This window comes from Protomyctophum bolini (assembly GCF_963924005.1).
Source record: "Protomyctophum bolini genome assembly, chromosome: 21".
Lineage (NCBI taxonomy): Eukaryota > Metazoa > Chordata > Actinopteri > Myctophiformes > Myctophidae > Protomyctophum > Protomyctophum bolini.
The window spans coordinates 6819449-6841434 of NC_137882.1; the positions used below are offsets into that span (position 1 = coordinate 6819449).

Below are 21986 nucleotides of genomic sequence, written 5' to 3' on the forward strand. Positions count from 1 at the left end.
TTCGAAGCCAAAGAACATTGGTGTGGCCTTCGACTGCAGGGAAAGTTGGCCTGTGTTGATTCAGCTGATCACTCTGTTTCACATTCGATGTACAAATATGGTTCTATTGGGGAGGATGTTTTAAAATTCACTATCAAAGCAAGACTGCTTCAAGTATTACCAACCAAGTACAATCTGTCAATATGGTATCTGAACAACACCTAGAATCCATCGCACAAATAACAAATGGATGTAGTGCATACAAAAATGTGTATATTGCTCGCCACGACCGGATTGTTGACCTAGTGTCTGATGCAGTTCGAAAGTATGTGCCATCTAGTGCAGCAATGTATAAACATTCAAGAGTGTTACCAGATTGGTTTAGCTGTGCATGTGATGTCTTTGCTAACATCCCAAATACACCTGATGTTGTCTTTGTTGACGCCAGTCACAAGGAGTTCCTGATTCTGGAGGTGGGCTGTGTCTTTGATTTGTACATGCAGGACCAGGCATTCCAAGATACACATTCCAAGTATCAACCATTACTTGGAAGTATAACAAACCTGGGCTATCGCTGTAGATTTGCCATACTGATATTCGTAAGCCTGGGCCATGTGCATACAGGGCTCGACGCTTAGCATTTTTCCAAGTAGCACGTGTGCGCCTAAGTTGAAAAATCTAGTAGCACACAAATTATTTTAGGAGCACGATGAAAAGTTATCAAATAATGTGTTTTTGAGGGGCGCTATAGCCCCTCCTATATACAGCTTTAGTCCCCACACGTCTCAATATTTGCCATTGACAATGAACGGAGAAATTAGGTCAAAATTCCGCTAAATATGACGTCAATTAAATCATGATGTATGATGATAAGAGTGCCCCTCACTTCACACAGGTGTGATTTTTCTTTAATAAAGTGATATGAGGTAGGGACAGGCAATATGACAAAATATTATATCACAATATCTTTTCAGAAATTATCACAATATTGATATTCATCTGGATATCATATTTTTTATAAAATCTATATAATCAATTTGTTTTTATACTGATAGACTATCAGTCAAGGACCCCTGGGACTCCCCCCCCCCCCCCCCCCCCCAGAAGAGTGCCAGGAGAAGAGCCTGTCTAAAAATGACCAAAGGACTCGCATGGAATGCACTAGCAACTGGCACTCTCACTAGCAACTGGCACTAGCAACTGGCACTCTCACTAGCAACTGGCACTAATATTGAGACGTGTGGGGACTAAAGCTGTATATAGGAGGGGCTAGCGCCCCTCAAAAACACATTATTTGATAACTTTTCATCGTGCTCCTAAAATAATTTGTGTGCTACTAGATTTTTCAACTTAGGCGCACACGTGCTACTTGGAAAAATGCTAAGCGTCGAGCCCTGACTCCGACACTATAACTCTGGGGGAGCCCACAGCACAGGGTTCGAACTGGCAACCTTGCATTTACCATCAAAGCCACTCTACCCCCTGAGCCACCGCCGCCCCCATTATCAGATGGGAGTCGTGCATAAACTGACCATGAGTGGCTTAAGAATAACTGGCATGACAAAAAGCAAAGCCAAACAACTTGCCAAATACTGTTCTGTTTCGGCTGTTATAGGCAGTTTGTGTGTGTAGGAGAAGGTGCCATGTGTATCCTTAAGTGAACATGAACTGTCAACCCTGTTATATTTGTTTCCTTGTAAAATTAATTGTAATTTGTGGATTCAAAAAAGGAAATCAAAATGTGTGTGTGTGTGTGTGTGTGTGTGTGTGTGTGTGTGTGTGTGTGTGTGTGTGTGTGTGTGTGTGTGTCAAAGTGAGATGTGATTGTGCGCACGCCAGCGCACCTGGTGCTCTCCGTATACAGTGCGACTGCCATGCCCCAGAGATCATTGTCACACAGTGAGATTATCATCTTTATGCAGCACGGCCTCTGATTATTGCAATGATTCTTAGCCTCAGTCAAATAAAAGTCCAGGTTCCACAGCTGCCTGCCTGCCTGCCTGCCTACGCGTAACATACGTGTGTGCCTGCGTGTGAAGAAACTGCAATATGCATTGCTTTCATTCACACAATTATTGCTTCGCCGGGGTTAAGATGGAAATACAAACATAACAGCTGGGGTCGCGCCCGCTGTCCTCTCTGTCGCGTGTTGAATACAGTCGCTGCGTGTCGCGCGGAAACCTGATATCTCCTCCAGTGTCAGGAAAAAGTATGCGTGTATGTATGTTTTGTAATAATAACCAAAATCTACAAAGAAACTACAGTTTTCAAAAGAATGTAGTGGAAGAGGGCTTTCACTTCTAGTGATTTTTACTAGTTGACTAGTTGCCTAGTTTACTAGTCGACTAGTTCTTTAACCCATTCTGACCTGAGATCAGATTCATACGAGGTTTCCACTGGACACACACTGGTCTGATGAACCCATTCTGACCCGAGATCAGATTCTAAAAATGTCAGTCGTTCTTCGATTTTTCAAAAATAGCAGACCTACAAGCTCGTAGCGCGCCACTCGGTGGCGCGCTATGAGCTTGTAGATCTGCTATTTTTCAATAGCTAAAGCATGACATGATGCTAGCACCAAAATGGGTTCCCGGTCAGAATGGGTTAACTACCTATTATGTAAATAAAATTTCATTGGTGACTATAATATAACATTCTAGCTAATCTTGAGACCTTTCTTAGTCAACCTTAGTACAAACAAGGTCGACTAGTGGATCTACAAGTCGACTAGTTGAATAGTTGCTTAAATAAAGCCCCATAGTGGAGTATAGAAGTAAACATATCGGTAATAGGAAATAGTACAAAAGTACAAAACTGGACTAAGTAAAGTACTTAAGTAAATGTACTTTATAGTTACCACCACTGGTTATATCCATATTCCAACTTTGTCTTGGTTAGTATTATGGAGTGCCTACTTGGTCACACTACAGCGTCACACCAAAGCATCTACAGTAAACCGCTTTGGACATACGAGGGTTCCTCCCGACAGAGACAATATTGTTTGCCACACGTTGAATATATTCATGATCCGCGTGGCCGTGAGATGCTAATCTCTGCATGTGGCTCCTCTCTGACGCCTTATGTATCCGCTATCTCTCCGTCTGTGGCTGGCAAGAAACAGCTGTGATCTGATCACACAATGTTGTCTGAAGTAAAGTAAAAGTACTTTTTTAGTTATAGGCAATACAACACTGCAGGCACTGTGTTTTTTTTTACAAGTAAAAGTCCGGAATTCAAAAGTACCAAAAGTAGAAAGTACTCATTATGCTATCGTCATGTAGCGATAAACTAATATCGCTGCTTGTATAATATATTAGTCTAATCCCTCTCAGTGTTAGATTTGTTTTCTCGCAAAGTCCCGCCGCATATTTGCATACTGGGCCCTGGTTGGTTATAGCCCGGTTTCAGACGAATCTGGTTGGCTCGTCACCATTTCGGCCGTGACGTCCTCCCACAATTGAGAGGGGCCAGCTGTTGCCAGACTTGAGTGTCTAGGCGTGGCCGTTTCTTTTCTCTGAGCAGGTCAGTCTCTTCCGGGTTTTTAGACAGCTGGTGGATGGAAATTAAGCTCCACCGACGTGGCAGAAAATCGCCATACAAACCAGTCAAAAATAGCTAAAAATCACTAAAACGAAAGAATGCCGTGAATGAAAAAAAAGCTTGGTTGGAAACCAAAGAGCCACTTCACCCCTTTTGCAACCAGATCTTGTTTAGGGCACAGTGTTACCGAAACGGTTTTGTCCTGTAGTTTTTATGTGTGTATTATGTGTTTCTAGATATTTTAGTCATAACCAGTGTTGTAACTAACGCCCTTACATCACGTTACGTTACCTAACGAAACTACTTTTTGCAGTAACTTGTAACCCAACGCTTTACATTTCCCCATTCCATAACGGCGTTATAGTTATTGTGCGTGCGTTACCCGCGTTATTATGTTATGTCAACTTGTGTGATCCAAGTGAAAAGTCTCCCCGTTGTCTCTGTGCTGACTGCTGAGAGAGGGCTCTCTGTGTTGTACTTTGTTGACAGGTTGTGCTCTCATACTAGCCTCTGAGCCCACATGGCTTTTCACTCTAACATGAACAAAGCACGTCACAGAAGAGGTCATTGATTGGCTAACGTAGTGCCAGATGTCAGGGTAAGCCAATCAGAGACAGTCTGACAGAGTAGGGCGGGTCTTATTCTTATGGCTGTGGTAAACACAGACACACAAACCCTTGTAACGCATACACAGAAAACGCCGGTTGAACGAACATTATTACCACACGCTACAATGGCAAATGCGGATAACATAGGGTGATTTGTGCGGGATTTGTCCCGCATTTCAACGACTTTTCCTGCGTCCCGCAAATTGAGACGTTGTCCCGCATTCCGATTGACAGGCTCCAGTTTTTCATATGTGCGCTTAAAATCTTGCTTTTATCAACTGGCTGTGAGCAGCGGAGGCTGTCATCACAGAGTGTGTGGCACAGGGGGAGGGGGCTGGCTGTATGTGTGTGTGTGTGTGTGTGTGTGTGTGTGTGTGTGTGTGGGTAGGAATGGCTGTCAATCAAACAGCCGGTCACAGCGTGGGGTGAACGCCCACTCAAAACAAAACAACAACATTACACACCGCACAACGAGTTAGCAGCAGAATTAGCTAAACAAGAAACAAGAAACATGGAGGAGGACAAAAGGGAAGAAACAAAGACCGCGAAGAAAAGGAAATGCAGCTACAGTATAACAAAGACTGGGAAACAATTTACCCGTGGGTCAAGCCAGTGAAAGGCCATTCTGATAGAGTCTTCTGTGATGTCTGTAAAAGTATAGTTTCTCAGTGACACACAGAGGTGAATATGACGTGAAGCGACACAGACAATGCGAGACTCACAAGCAGCGCGTTGCTCAAAAGGAGGCTTCACGGTGCATGGACACGTTTGTTTTAAAACCAAAGCCAAAGATTCAAACGCAGATAAGGTAACAGCAGCTGAAATAACCAGTGTTTACCACACAGTGCAACACGCCCAGTCATACCGATCTGAAGACTGTGGCAATAAGCTGGCATCAGTCATGTTTTCAGACAGTGATATTGCAAAGAAAATGTCATGTGGACGTACCAAGGCAGCATCCATATAGTTACAGACGTGCTTGCACCTGCCTGTGTAGAGAATCTCTTGAGAGAGCTAAAAACCCCAGGTTCATGAACTCCCATGTGACAAAACTCTATACTCTATACTAGACAAGTAAGACGCGCAAACGCGGGAAGCGAACGCAATGTAGTTATACTTGTTCGTTGGCATGTTCCAGCTTGCTGAGTGATTTGTTTGTGATTGATGCAACACACTCCATATTTGGACGTATAGCTGCTTTGGGGACTCCTTATATGGTTATGGCTGAGTCCAAGTGTAGCCACAAAATGGCCTAATAATGGAATACAAGTTGGACCACGCCATCACACTCATGTCACCATGACTCAGCCATAACCATATAAGGAGTCCCCAAAGCAGCTATACGTCCAAATATGGAGTGTGTTGCATCAATCACAAACAAATCACTCAGCTCCATATATGGGCACAAAAGGGGGACACACAGACACACAGACAGACATGATCTGCTAGGTCTCATAGTAAGTGCTCACTGCATTCGCAAAAACTGATAGACTTTCTATGGTGCTGAATGTGAATTACCTGTGTGGACAGACCTGCCTATAGTTGCTGCAGTGATGGAGAAAACTGAGACTTGTGTCGTGATGGACAAACAAAACCTAAAACGTGCATAGCTGTGCTGCTATGGTGGACAAGTTTGTTAAGTTTACAATTTTGATTATATTTTTCTGGTTTCCTTTATTTTATCTATGGTCAGTGCCTGTATAATTTCAAAATTGCAGTAGTTGGCTTTGTTAGGAGGAAGATATTTTGATCAAGTAAACATTTCAGTATTGGTTATTGGTTATTCATGCCTTCACAATCAAATCAGAGCCCCTTTGTCATGGTCCAGTTATATTGTCCAGTTGTATTGTTTGCAGGTTGTATTGTCCAGTAAATAGTTAATTGAAATGCATTTCTGTTGAGTTTCTTTTATTTGTATAATGCATAGTAGTTCCATCTGTTATAGTTATCATCATAGTCCTATTACTGTATATGTGCTACTGAATGAAACAGATGGCAAAGCATAGTGATGCTACAGTATGTGACGGCCGGGGAAGAATATAAATGTCTAATTAAGGAATAGAAATGTTATTTTTGTTTTCATGTTAACAATATTCACACGTGTGACACAACCCCGCATGTGTCCCACATTGTCCCACACAAACACACTCTTTGTCCCCCATCTGGTGAGATGGGATCTGGTCACCCTAGGATAACAGCGAGATCGGATGCTTTGTGGGTTGGAAATACAAGCATTGTTTTGAGAACTTGCGGGTAAAGGACGACAAAAACATGAGGTGAAAATGCAAATGATGTGGCGGACAGAAAGCATTGTCCACAGCCAAGAAGAGCAATAAATGCAAATCTAAGAAAGCATCTTAAATCAGTCCATGAGGCTGCATCACACTCACATGGACCAACACCACCAAAACAGACAAAGATGGATTTTAGATCGCCACAGTAGCATGTCACCAAGAGTCAACTTGACAAAATGATTGTTGAGGAAATGCTTCCCCTCTCAACGGTGGAGTCTGTTCCTTTCAGAGCACTGGTCAGCAAAATACCAGTGAAAGCAGGGCCAATGTGCAGAAATACATTTTCCAAATACCTGAACAGTGAATATTCTAAAATGGAAGATGAGCTCAAAAATAAATTTGATGAATTAGAATATCTCTCTACCACTGCAGATATACGGTATGGACTCATTTTCTATTTGATTATTATATAAAAATCACACCTGTGTGAACCAAGTGGTGCAACTGCCCTCTCTAAAAGCTGAATAACTCCTAATCTACGGAGCTCTCCATGGTTTGGTCCATTAGCGCAATTTTCTGAGGTTTTTGCTGATAATCCGGTGGTCTAGATGGAAACATTGGTGCTTTCTAGAGCAACGATGGCTATATTTTAGCTCGCTAGCATTGACGCTATTTATCTAGCAACAACATCCACACACGGGTGTGGGTGCACGCGCACATGCACGGCACTACACACACGCGGGTGCGTGCGCACATACTTCTGTCGTTCCAATGTCACGCATGCGCACACCACTCGTGCTCATTTGACGTACCTACATCACAAACAAACAGGTACACGGACTTGCGAGCTGGTTGTAGAAGTGGTTGCACCACTTAAAAATAATTGAAGGCAAGTTGAGGCTACAGTAAAGATGCCTGTCAAAATTTCTGAACATGGTTTATTGTTCCACTACATTTCATAATGTTAGGATGGAGTTGTCTTTTCTCTTAATGTGCGACAGAACAAAAACCTTCTTTTATAACGTTTTTTATATTATTATAAAGTAAAGTATTTGAAAGTAGTTACTTTCATTTAATAACTAGTAAAGTAACTAGTTGCTTTTTTAGATAAGTAACTATAACTCTTTACTTTTTAAAAGTAACTTGAACAACACTGGTCATAACCTAAACATTTTCATGAAAATGTGGTCTCACTTCCTTCCTGGACTACATGTTGTCTCAGTAATGTAACATGTTAAACATGTGGGGTGTCTCCCAACCACAAGTGCACCAAAAGCATTATGGTCATCGATTGTATGGCACACCATCTGAATATATATAAACAATGTATACATAAAATATATATATATATTTTTTAAAAGACGTAAAATTACGTCTTGGCACAGGGGATTTTACTGCTTGAAACGTAACCTGACGTTCCTGGCACAGATATTAACCCCTTCTGACCGGGAACCCATTTTGGTGTTAGCATCATGTCATGCTTTAGCTATTGAAAAATAGCAGATCTACAAGCTCATAGCGCGCCACCGAGTGGCGCGCTACGAGCTTGTAGATCTGCTATTTTTTGAAAAATCGAAGAACGACTGACATTTTTTAGAATCTGATCTCAGGTCAGAATGGGTTGATCAGACCAGTGTGTGTCCAGTGGAAACCTGGTATGAATCTGATCTCAGGTCAGAATGGGTTAAGTACAGTACTTGAGTAAATGTACTCTGTTACTTTACACCACTGGTTGTCTGAAGGGAGAAGGGGGGGGGGGGGGGGGGGGGTGACACAGCCACGGCCTCCCGCTGAGAACACAGCGGAGGCTGAATGAATGAAAGGGAGAGAGCAGAGGGAAAGCCGCAGTGGATAAATCGACTAATCTAATTTGCAACCTCCACCGTCCAAAATGTATTCTGAAACAACAAACTCTCCCATCCCCGAATTCATTGGCCCCGGCAGGCAAAAGGCAGTGCCGCCGCGGCACACGCAAGGCGGATGATGCCAAAAACGTTTTGGGCATGATGGGGATAAGCAACTAGGGAGAGAGCCAGCCAGGCTGCATGCAGCATGCGTGGTGGATCTTGATTCTTGAGCACTTATAGCTGTCCCATGGCCCCCTCTCTTTGACACATCGCTTGATTATGTATACTGCATGTCCTATAAGCCTCGATCCCCCCACAGCCTCCTTCTCCTCCTCCTCCTCCTCCTCCTCCTCCTCCACGTCCCAATTCGCATTATCTCCGTAGTCTAACTTTTTTTTGTGCGTTTTCGTGAATTAACGCTATACCTATACTTCGTCATACTACGGCGCCGCACAAAATAGTCAAACATAGCAGATCAGCAAGCTCCAAACACGACACAAATTGGTGCGTTTCGAGCTTGAAATAAGCAACTCCACTTTAGAAACGAGGCCAAAAAATAAGCAACTACACTTTAGAAACAAGCCCAAAATAAGCAACTAGAAACAAGCCCAAAATAAGCAACTACACTTTAGAAATGAGCCCAAAAAATAAGCAACTACACTTTAGAAACAAGCCCAAAATAAGCAACTATACTTTAGAAACAAGCCCAAAATAAGCAACTACACTTTAGAAACAAGCCCAAAATAAGCAACTATACACTTTAGAAACAAGCCCAAAAGATAAGCAACTACACTTTAGAAACAAGCCCAAAATAAGCAACTACACTTTAGAAACGAGCCCAAAAAATAAGCAACGAAACTTTAGAAACAAGCTCAAAATAAGCAACTATACTTTAGAAACAAGCCCAAAATAAGCAACTACACTTTAGAAACAAGCCCAAAATAAGCAACTATACACTTTAGAAACAAGCCCAAAAGATAAGCAACTACACTTTAGAAATGAGCCCAAAAAATAAGCAACTACACTTTAGAAACAAGCCCAAAATAAGCAACTATACTTTAGAAACAAGCCCAAAATAAGCAACTACACTTTAGAAACAAGCCCAAAATAAGCAACTATACACTTTAGAAACAAGCCCAAAAGATAAGCAACTACACTTTAGAAACAAGCCCAAAATAAGCAACTACACTTTAGAAACGAGCCCAAAAAATAAGCAACGAAACTTTAGAAACAAGCCCAAAATAAGCAACTATACTTTAGAAACAAGCCCAAAATAAGCAACTACACTTTAGAAACGAGCCCAAAAAATAAGCAACGAAACTTTAGAAACAAGCCCAAAATAAGCAACGAAACTTTAGAAACAAGCCCAAAGATGCCACAACTATACCAACATTTACAAGCAACGTTACAGTCGGCCAATGTGTGCTTATAACAGATGGACATACATGGCAACAACACAACTGTTGTGTTGCAGTCCTCTCGACTTCACATCATAAAAAAAAGACGCAGAGGCTCGGAGAAAAACTCTGCGGACGGCCCTCTGGGGGTCTCCTTGCCAACATGTCGAGTACAGAGGAGGGGGGGGTGGGGGGCGGGGCTGGGGGTTGGTTCTCGTCTCCTCAACCAATTTTGACGTTTACTTGTACTCCACAATCTACATCTCAGAGGCCAAATGTTGTGCTTTTTACTCCACTGCGTTTATTTGAAAACGTCAGTTACTTTGATTATTATTTCATTACATTATGTCCACAAATCCCGTTAATTCCAGACCTCTATACTTGCAACGGAATAGTTCTAAATTGCAGTATTCATATACTGTTACTCAAGTAAATTGAGTACATTTGAGTACTTCTTTCCACCACTGTCGAGTACAGTGGAGTCTTCCTCGCTAGTGTTGTCTCTCATGTCTCTCTGGTCCCTCTCTATTAATTATATGTATTATAAGGATGGCGGTTTCAGAGAGAGCCGTGCTGCTGTAATTCAACTGACGCTAATCAAACCTGGCTCCGTTTCAAATAGCCACGGAGCTTGCGATAAGTGAAATATATACACACACGTTTTTAAAAAGACAGTGTTAATTATTTTCATGTTGACAGAGAGAATTATTGGTTGATGAAGATACATGTGCAATTTTGAACCAGTCCGAGACATTTTGACCTAAGTGTTTTGCAGGCCAAATGGTGCCTCTTGATTTGTGTTGGCGTATCATTTCCACGAGGGAAATTCACCTATACCACAGCTGTAGTGACTAAAGAGAAATCCCTTTTAAATGTGTTGCCTTATTTTCTCCACTCGATGGTTAAAGGGACACTTCACCCTTTTTGCAAAAAAATATATGTCAATGACGTTTAGAAGCTTTAGATCACTTTTCTGGGGGTATTTATGCGTGTAATATGTGGTTTTAGATATTTTAGATTGTAGCAGTGAGCCTGTTGTCTGGTTGATGTCATGGACACTGGTCTCACTACCTTCCTGGACTACAATTCCCATAATTCTTTGGTGCACTGCTTCTCCTTGTGGATAGGGGGGAGAGCTGTCTTACTGAGACAACATGTAGTCCAGGAAGGAAGTGAGCCCAGTGTCCATGACATCAGAGACAACAGGCTCACTGCTACAATCTAAAATATCTAAAACCACATATTACACACATAAAGACCCCCAGGAGTGTGTTCTAAAGCTTCTAAACGTCATTAACATATATTTTTTTGCAAAAAGGGTGAAGTGTCCCTTTAAGCCTTTTTTCTTTACAAAGCTCACAATAATATAGGTGTGTTTCAACCATAGAGTATTAAAAGGATAGATACTGATCTGGCGCCCCCCCCCCTCCCCCCCGCTATTCATGTCAGTGGAAGTTGCTCTTTGGTGCATTTGGGCACCAAAGAGCAAAAAAGGGACAAAAAGGGACTGACAGATACAGAGATCTCCATATATGGGCATGTCAGTAAGCTCGGCGGTGCGACACGGGTGTGAACGTCACCCGTTTCGGCGCTGTAATACAAGCGTCCCATCAGCGCCCATCGGAACCCAGGCTCTGCAAAAAAGAGACTCCCCAGCAGCAACAGCAAGAGTTACGTTATGCACACACAAAACGCAAAGGCTCATGGGACACTGGAAACAGGTGGATACTGACCTGAACTCTTAAGTTTTGAAAAAAGAAAATCTCCATCATTGACAAATCATTGGTTTGCCGGCGATGGGAAGATATACCTGCATTATGAGATGCTAATCCAGTTAACGGTAATTCAACCATGAGGGCCCAGTCTTTGTTCAATACACCGGCAGCGTTTGAATAGTGACAGTGAGGAAAAGAAAGGAATTTGAATTTCAAATCACGTACGTCGTCTGGAGCTTATCACGCCAAACAGCCTTCGACAGTGTCGAGATGCTGCATGGTAATACACTGTGGAGTGCAGTGCTTTAGTCCAAATTGATATTTTGTGTTTTGAAAAGCATCACATCACTGTATCACTGTGCAGCAGTGACCCCTATATACTGCCGCCCCACACACCCGCGCACACACACCCGCACACACACACACACACACACACACACACACACACACACACACACACACACACACACACACACACACACACACACACACACACACACACACACACACACACACACACACACACACACACACACACACACACACACACACACACACACACACACACACACACACACACACACACACACACGATAAACTCCAGGTCAACCTATAACGGAATGCGTTGCTTTTCAGTCCTGAGGGCCGGGAATGTTTTGCATCTAAATGCAGTGTTTACCACGTTTTTTTCTGGGGGGGGGGATCGACTCGACTGTGTTGCTTAACGCATTCAGGGCGGGTAACGCCTATTGGTGTTTTAAGCATTATGTTAAACTTTAGCTATTGAAAAATAGCAGATCTACAAGCTCATAGCGTGGCACTCGGTTTTTGAAAAATCTTGAAAATGGGGCACAAATCTTTGAATTTTTGGGGGTCCAATTGACATGAAAATGTTTGAGAACGACCGACATAGAAACTTGGGGTTTTTCCTGAAAACTGTCAGGATTTAGAAGACATTTTGTAGAATCGAGCGCAGGTCAAAATGGGATAAATACGAAAAACAGCCCCCACGTGTTTGTTTACGTACCGTATACTATACGCCTGCAGTAGTGTGTTCGTATTGATCAAAGTTGTCAGCTTACACATGTCGCATGAGGAGAAATATCAGTATTATCTTTTTGCTGAATTATTTATCGCACCCGGCCCGGCACTGGGGGCGCCGGTCCCCGAGGTAATATGTCTCCTGATACATTACGTCTCACGGAGTGACTCTGGAGACATTTTGCCAGTGGGGACTGGAAAAAGTATGCATTTTTTTTTACACACGAGAAAAAGTATCAATACCACAATGTACAGTACTAGAAACACTCCGTTACTATACACTCTGTTAACCCATTTTTAAAAACATGTAAGACATGAGATACATTTTTCCAAATGTACTAAAAGTACCAAAAGTAGAAAGTACTCGTTACGCAGAATATCCCATTTTGGAAGTTATAAAATGTATAAAGAATTTTACCTATTTTGAAAGTAGCCGATCTACATTGTGAGCTTGTAGATCAGCTATTTTCAAATGGCCAAAATGTACAGTAGCCTACGTATATAGGGCTGAAGTGGTTAATGTATGCATCTACAAAGCAATTACAATATATTCCTCTGAGATATAGTGGAGTAGGAGTAAAAGTATCCGAAAGTGGAAACACTCCAGTAAAGTAAACCACTTTCCATCACAAACTTCCGCCTCACAAGTTTTTCTAGTAATGTAACTATTTTTAAATGTATAATAATAACAAGTAAGACGCGCAAACGCGGGAAGCGAACGCAGCTCGTACATATTTGGGTTTTTTTAAGATTTTTTTTTAAAGTTCATTTTTTTTTAAGTTAAGTTTTTTTTAAGTTAAGTTTTTTTTAAGTTACGTTTTTTTTTAAGTTAAGTTTTTGCTATTGATGCAACACACTCCATATTTGGACGTATAGCTGCTTTGGGGACTCCTTATATGGTTATGGCTGAGTCATGGTGACATGAGTGTGATGCCGTGACAGCTGCACCCTCTGGTGGCGGGCAGGTGGTGTAACAGCGGGACAGACACACAGACAGACAGACAGACAGACATGATCTGCTAGGTCTCATAGTTAGTGCTCACTGCATTCGCAATTATATATTTATTTATTTAACTATCTATATCTGACCTCAAACCCTTAGACATCCACATATGGAGCTGACTTCATGTTTTTAGTTTTCAGGTTGGGGAACGTGCACTGCACAGTCAGTACTGTGTTGGAGGATTGATGTAGTACAATATGTTCACACTGTTCTGTTTTCTGCTCAACTGCAATACTCTGCGGAGACTTGAAGCCAATGTTTGCCTAATGTGAAACCGTTTACAGTATTCAATTCAAACTTTATTCAAGACACTCACAGGGGGGTCCATAGGGCAGAACACATAAAACATAAAAACACAAAAGTAAACAAACTATAAATAAAATAAACAAAGTATAAACAAACAAACAGGGGGGACTTATCTCTGTACATACAGGCTAGAACGCCAGTGGCTCCACAGCTTATTCCTTTTAGTTTAGCTTGTTTTTGCTGTGTTTATTGTTTTACTATTGTACTGTCTCCAGATAGAATGGACACAATGTATTGGCATTAAAATACAACAATACAAAATGCATGCCATGCAATGCCAAACACCCCCCAAACCTATTTGCCATTGTGGTTTGTTTGATTGATTGAATACTGTATTAGTCAGAGATGTAAACAGCATGTGGTGGGCCTACAGCAAGGCTAAAAGTCCTAAACAGTCCTGGGGACTTGTTTCCATTGTGGTCCTATACACACTAAATCCAAGGGTTTAGGTTCTGAACACATATTTGTAACACTATTTAAACGTGTCACAGTGTTTCGATTATAAACAGAAGAACATTGTTTAATCGCCGGTAACACTTTTTAACCCATTTTGGGCGGGAACCCCTTTTGGTCTTTCATTATGTTATACTTTAGCTATTGAAAAATAGCAGATCTACAAGCTCGTAGCGAGGCACCGAATGCCACGCTACGAGCTTGTAGGTCTGCTATTTTTGAAAAATCGTGAAAATGTATATTCTTTCAGAGCGAACGTCATTTTTGCTTTTGGGGCTGGGGGGGGGGGGGGGGGGGTCCCTGGAACAGCATACTTTCAGATGTGGGTCGGCGGCCAATTACATATAATCTTGGGGGTCCTTGACATGAAAATGTTTGTGAACGACTGACTTCGGGTTTTTCAGAAAACTGTCAGGATTTAGAAGACATTTGTAGAAACGTTCCCAGGTCTAAAAAATGGGTTAAACACAAAAACACAAAACTAATGTGTTTAGGTATACAATCAAAAGCCAGTCATATACGTGTTTAGAACACTACATTGTTTGAGGCGTTCTAGTGTATTTTATGGCCATATATAAACATTTGGTATTTGATTATTACACACTGGTGGTGTTTAGGTTTTAAATGCATCACAGGTTCCAGCACGGTACATTTTGTACATTGCAGTATTGATACTTTTACTTAACCCATTCTGACCTGGCACCCATTTTGGTGTTAGCATCATGTTATGCTTTAGCTATTGAAAAATAGCAGATCTACAAGCTCATATCGCGCCACCGAGTGGCGCGATATGAGCTTGTAGGTCTGCTATTTTTGAAAAATCGAAGAACGACTGACATTTTTAGAATCTGATCTCGGGTCAGAATGGGTTAATCAGACCAGTGTGTGTCCAGTGGAAACCTGGTATGAATCTGATCTCAGGTCAGAATGGGTTAATTAAGTAAGACATTTCAGTACCGTTTCCAACACTGCCTGCAGAGACCTCCGTTCCACAAGCAGGGCCTTCCACTGGGTGTGTAATATAATATAACATAGATAATCCATTGAAAGACATTGTTGTAAATAAGAATCGCCACTACGGACCAAAACCAAAGCTGAGCAATCGGCAGTCAACGGGGATATAAACTATAGTCTCCATCGCCTAGTTAGTGTTCCACTAATAATAAAGCACAGTAAATGTACCACTCCACTGCATTGATCCTCAATCCATTCTCTATTAGCGGCCAGCGGACATTAGAGACTACAATCTAATTAGCGCTCTATACAATTCAACTCTGTATAACGTAACGTCGCAGGCTATTAGTTTCATCCCTTTGCCACTTGCAAGGAGGAATTCTTACAAACAATTTCTCACGGGATTGAACGGCGTTGCAATAGTGGTTCAGCCAGCGTACGGCCATAAAGTACAGTTTATGGAGCAAGTAAAATAATGATCTGTGTGTTTCAGCAGTGTACAGAAGGAACAGTCTGCTATGGGCTACGAACAGGGGACGCTTCCACGGTAAATCGCAGTGTTGATTCCGTCGACTAAAACTGACGGGGAAAAGAACTAGACGAACATTTAGGGAGGGACTAGTAGAGATGAGATCATTTCATGCTTGTTTGCGCTCGTGTTGTTGTGTGCTTGTAGATCGGCTACTTTCAGTCTAAAATCTGTAATTACAAACACCATCATGCCTGCAAACTGTATTTTTGTCGACAAATCCAACTGTAGACTTAGTTGACTAAAATCGTATAAAACTAGACTAACACTAAAACCTTTCAGATGACAAGAATAATGACAACATATGAAAATATGACTAAAATCAAAATTTGCTGCCAAAATCAACACTGGTACTGGTACACTGTATATCGTGGACGCAGAGCAGAAACATCTCATCTCCATATTCAAAAATTTCCTTTTTAAATTAACGCCTTACTTGATCATACTTGATCACAAAACAGCATCAAAGTAGCAGATCCACAAGCTCAAACCTTTGCCATTTTTTTATCTTGAAAAGTAACGGTTTTATCCAACCCGTGTCCGTGCATGCGCATAGTTCTCTGCAATTGAAAGACAAAAACCAGGCAGAGGAAGATGAGATGAAGTGAGAACTCAAGTGATTCTACTCTCAGACGTTATAGATGTGTTCAACAGATCAGACAAGTGTTGGGATTTGTCAAAATAACTATACAGGAGCAGAATCGTTGCTGCCGAAGCATCTATTATGCTCGGAGGGCCCATAGGGAACAGCCGCCAGCGAGTGTGTGTGTGTGTGTGTGTGTGTGTGTGTGTGTGTGTGTGTGTGTGTGTGTGTGTATGTGTGCGTGTGAGCTATAAGCTCATTTTGTTTACGTTTTCCTCTTCAATGGGGAAACATTACAGAACCTCTGACAGCACGGGTGTTGGGAGGCGATGGAGATGGCGCCCTGCAGACTCTTGACATAACGTGGAGGCTTTTTGCCAATAACAGAGTACCGAAGTCCTGGCGTCACTCGGTCGCAGAAGTTTCTTCTCTATGGAGAATAACATTGGGTCATCTTAGCATCATCTCATATAAGAACTGTGAACAATACTATGCCTGTACTCTCTGCCTTGTGTCCGGGTATACTTTAGCTCAGTCGGTAGAGCTCTCGCCTTTGGACCCAAGTTCATGGGTTCGATCCCGGGCACCGCCAACTCAGCGAATGAGTAGCACAGCTTGGTGCAGCAAGTCGTGCGGGAAGTACTGGGAGCTGATGGTAGGTGTGGCGCTCCACCTCAGCAACCCATCTCCCAGGGGTCTATAGCGCATTGTAACGGGGACAGACTCCATCTCCCAGGGGTCTAGTGCATTGTAACGGGGACAGACTCCATCTCCCAGGGGTCTAGTGCATTGTAACGGGGACAGACTCCATCTCCCAGGGGTCTAGTGCATTGTAACGGGGACAGACTCCATCTCCCAGGGGTCTAACGCATTGTAACGGGGACAGACTCCATCTCCCAGGGGTCTATAGCGCATTGTAACGGGGATAGACTCCATCGCCCAGGGGTCTAACGCATTGTAACGGGGACAGACTCCATCTCCCAGGGGTCTAACGCATTGTAACGGGGAGAGACTCCATCTCCCAGGGGTCTAACGCATTGTAACGGGGACAGACTCCATCTCCCAGGGGTCTAGTGCATTGTAACGGGGACAGACTCCATCTCCCAGGGGTCTAGTGCATTGTAACGGGGACAGACTCCATCTCCCAGGGGTCTATAGTGCATTGTAACGGGGACAGACTCCATCTCCCAGGGGTCTAGTGCATTGTAACGGGGACAGACTCCATCTCCCAGGGGTCTATAGTGCATTGTAACGGGGACAGACTCCATCTCCCAGGGGTCTAGTGCATTGTAACGGGGACAGACTCCATCTCCCTGCAGGGGTCTATAGCGCATTGTAACGGGGACAGACTCCATCTCCCAGGGGTCTAACGCATTGTAACGGGGACAGACTCCATCTCCCAGGGGTCTAACGCATTGTAACGGGGATACACTAATCTCCCATGAGGGGTCTATACTAGCGCATTGTAACGGGGACAGACTCCATCTCCCATGAGGGGTCTATAGCGCATTGTAACGGGGATAGACTCCCACGTGTTACCGGCTGATACCGACAATAAGGCACTCACTCCCTTCACTCCTTGTGAAGAAAAAGTCCTATACGAAGTGTCCTCAGACACCTCACCATGTACACATCCTTATTATAATAGGTAGTAATAAGTAACTTTGTTCAGGTTTTACTGCGAGCGGCGTGCAGCTCCACCGTACCGCCACTCAGACTCCGGCAGTTCAGTGAAAATGCACTGTATTCCACGGAGGTTCAAGAAACCGGCTTTGAAATGGGAGGTAAATTCATCGATTGCGGACTCCTGTGCATGGGGACTAGCCAGTAAGAAGAATACAGCAGTGTGGGGTGATGAAATTTCCACATGCGATTGTGTAATGATCTTTGCCTGTGGCGAACAGAAGTGGAGCCTTGCGGCTTCTTCCCAGGAACCCTCCCAGCATCATCGGGCCAGCATCCTATAATCATATATGGTACATATACGCCCTCCAGACGTCTTCAATACCATGTACAGGTAGCAGGCGCGGGCTTGATACACTTCCTGTATCAATTGAAAAATAAAGAACGACGACTTAATTATGATAATTCGGTTGTTTTGCCTCAGCGGCTTCTCCCCTCCCCCGCGGAGAATATTAATTAAGCCATTAAACAAACAACACCTGTTATCCGGCGTGCACGATAGAGACACCTCTGAAGTGTAGAAGAACGTCATAATGGTTGACACAAGAACCATGGCATGGCATGCAGACGCCCCGAACCGCGTGAATCAGAGGCAACAGAAGGATGGTTAGGCCACGCTGGACGGGAACCCCTTTCGGTGTTACACTTTAGCTACTGAAAAATAGCAGATCTACAAGCTCGTGCCACGGCACTGAGTGCCGTGCTACGACCTTGTAGATCTGCTATTTTTGAAAATGTGGTGGAAATCTTTGAATATATTCTTTCAGAGCGAACGTTTTTTTAACTCAAATCTTTGCTTCTGGGAGTTCCCTGGAACAGCATATTGTCAGATGGGGGTCGTGGCCAATTACATATATTTTGGGGGGGTCCTTGACATGAAATAAGTCAATAAGACTCTTATACAGAGCAAGGTGGTAACTGTGTTATTTCAAACAGTGAGCTCACAGTCAGCCAGATGTTGCGGTGTACAGTGAAGTTGCGAAGAGCCCCAGAAGTAAACCATGACAGTCCTGTAGCGGTGGGACGCAAAGTGTACACCTTTGGAGACATCCCTTGGAACGCTGGACCAGCAGATCAGGTCATGGTGAGCGTCTCTGAGATGGATAACGTTGCCCCCAGTGACAACTACAAGAGGAGAGCACCGCTCATTGGAGATACTGTCTACATCTGGGGTGGATAAAAAAGAGCTCAGTTCACACGGGTGTGATTTTTCTTAGACGGGCGGGTACAACATTTAGCGGACATTTGACCAGAATCCGCTTACTGTGGTCAATGGCAAATCTTGAGACGTGTGAGGACAAAAGCTGTTTAAAGAAGGGCTAGCGCCACTTAAAGATCACACTCGCAGTAAGTGAGGGGCACTCTTATCGTCATACATCATCATATGCCGGCCAATCACAAAACTGCGTCCTCACTTTTTCCGTCTTCACTTTTCTGCCCTCACTTTTAGCTTGCTCAGCCAATCAAATCATCACTATGGGGTGATCAGCAAATCACAAGCGCCCCTCAAAAAATAAATACATCTAAAATGACAGAGATGCTATACCGGTTTTAATGGGTTAACCCGATTTGACCTGAGGCCGCATTGATGTCGCCTCATAGCTTTTAACCACTTTAGCAATTATTTTAAACTTTACCCGTTGGAAAATAGCAGATCAACAAGCTCATAGCACAGCACCGAGTGCCGCGCAACAAGCTTGTAGATCTGCTATTTTAGAAAAATCGTGAAAATGTGTGCAAATCTTTGAATATATAATTATTTCACAGTGAACGTTTTTAACTCAAATATTTGCTCCTGGGGGATCCCTAGAACAACATATTTTCAGATGGGGGGGGGGGGGGTCCGCGGCCAAAAAAAGATAATTGAGAGGGTCCTTGACATGAAATAGTTTGAGCACCACTAATATAATAACTACAGAACTATAGACTGCAGAACATAGTGCAGGATGTACACGATTCATCCTCTCCCCCGAGGCAGAGGAGACAAAAAAATAAAGATAAAAGAAAGAAGACAGAGAAGAAAAAGGCGGAGGCCATTTTCATTTCCTGACAGCAGTAGAAGCACCCAGCTGAGATCACACACACAAATACTCAGTCACTTTCTGCTGAGAGGAACTTTGACAGTTTTTTTTTCTTGTGTCTGTTTCTGTTCCTCTAGTCAGCAATTCCACACACACCCACACACACACACACACACACACACGGCCACATGTACTGTATGCGCATAAGTTGACTGCCTGTTCTGGGGGGACTTTGCTTTTTGCCTTGCATGCCCTTGCCTGCCTTGTGTTCTGCCTTTTGATGTCCTACCTATATGTTATTGACTTTTGTTCTGCTTTTTGGAACCTAAAGTAAAGACTGAGTTAACTGCATGCTGCCTCTTGCCTGATGCTTTCTGCATGCGAGTCCTTCTGAATATTCTGACAGGAGTCCTTGTTTTGTCTCTCTCTCTCTCTCTCTCTCTCTCTCTCTCTCTCTCTCTCTCAGCTAAGGGGGCCCTTGGGCTGAAAAACGGCCCCCGCCTAAACACATAATAGATATACACAGAGAATAGATATGAAGATAAGAGGTTTCTGCCCAGCAGCAACGATACAGTATGCTAGTTCAGAAGGGTTTTTTTTTAATCAAATGTCCTTTGATAATTTGTAATTATGTGGGATACCAGAAAAAATAAAAACCACACACCACAGACACCATGACTCTCACTAAACCCACACTATTCAACACCGTCCAAGTTCTACACTCTGGTGAATCACCTTGGCTGTTGTTCTATTCTAAGAGACGTTGGCTTGACAGACAGGCGATGCCAATTTATTATATGTCAGTCGTTCTTCGATTTTTCAAAAATAGCAGACCTACAAGCTCGTAGCGCGCCACTCGGTGGCGCGCTATGAGCTTGTAGATCTGCTGTTTTTCAATAGCTAAAGCATAACATGATGCTATAACACCAAAACGGGTTCCCGGTCAGAATGGGTTAAATGGTAACCTAGATGGACAGACTGACAGACAAGACAGACAGACAGACAGGCAGGCGGATCAACCTTAAAACATAATGCCTCTGGGCCATGGCTGTCCGTCGAACAGAGGCAATTAAAAACAGCTTGAACAGTAATGAATAAAATACAATTGGATTGAATTTCTGGTCAGGATCAGGTCAAAGATCAAGATTATTTCATTTAATACTATTCATAACATCACCTTACATGACATCTCCAAAAGAAAAAGTATAAATAGCCAACGCTGCCGTTGTTGGACGAGTGCCACGAGGCGGGCCTTGGCCATGATCGACCTTCCACACTTTCCTGACGAAATGACCCCACCCTCCACCCTCCAGAAAAAAGGGGTGATGATGTGCAAGGATGCTGTGCATGTATGTGTGGGAATGAACTTTCCACAGTGGATTTAGGTTTTAGATTTCCCGGAGTCAGAAGGGAATTTTTTTTAACAATATGTTGTGGACAAGGATTGGACGGGGGTCAGCAATAATCTTTGAATAATTCCGCCTCTTATCTGCGGTTAACAGCCTCTCTGCAGCATTTTATATTAGCCAGAGAGAGAGAGAGAGAGAGAGAGAGAGAGAGAGACTTTAGTTTGGCCAAGGTCAGATAGAGGATATGCTGCGTGTGTACATATGCAGAACTGTGTGTGTGTGTGTGTGTGTGTGTGTGTGTGTGTGTGTGTGTGTGTGTACAGAAAGCATTGATGCCCACAGCATAGCTTAGTGAGTATTTATGGAGGGGTCAATTGTGCAATGGAATTAAAATTAACCTTTTTTAGAAAGCAAGAATAACCACACACACACACACACACACACACACACACACACACACACACACACACACACATCTTCCACTGTGTAAGCTTTTATTTATTTATTTTAACTTTTATTTGCTATATACTCTTGTTTGTTGTTTGCATGTGAAAACATATATTTTAAGAAATAACTTGGGGTGTCCCATTTGGTCCTGGGAAATTGGGAATAAATAAATACATAAATAAAATAAAATACTTTTTTATAAAAGTAAATAGTTGATGCATTCAGTATCCATGCAACAAATAAATTATAATCCTTGACAAATGATATCCCTGCCCTTTAATGGTAATAAAATGCTTT

General features: G+C 42.8%; 1 protein-coding gene across 1 annotated transcript in view; it reads right to left on the bottom strand.

Moving 5' to 3' along the window:
• LOC308336666 (glycogen debranching enzyme-like) overlaps positions 1-21986 on the bottom strand; it is a 563232-nt gene that overhangs the window by 457131 nt on the left and 84115 nt on the right. The gene's annotated exons all lie outside the window — the stretch shown is intronic.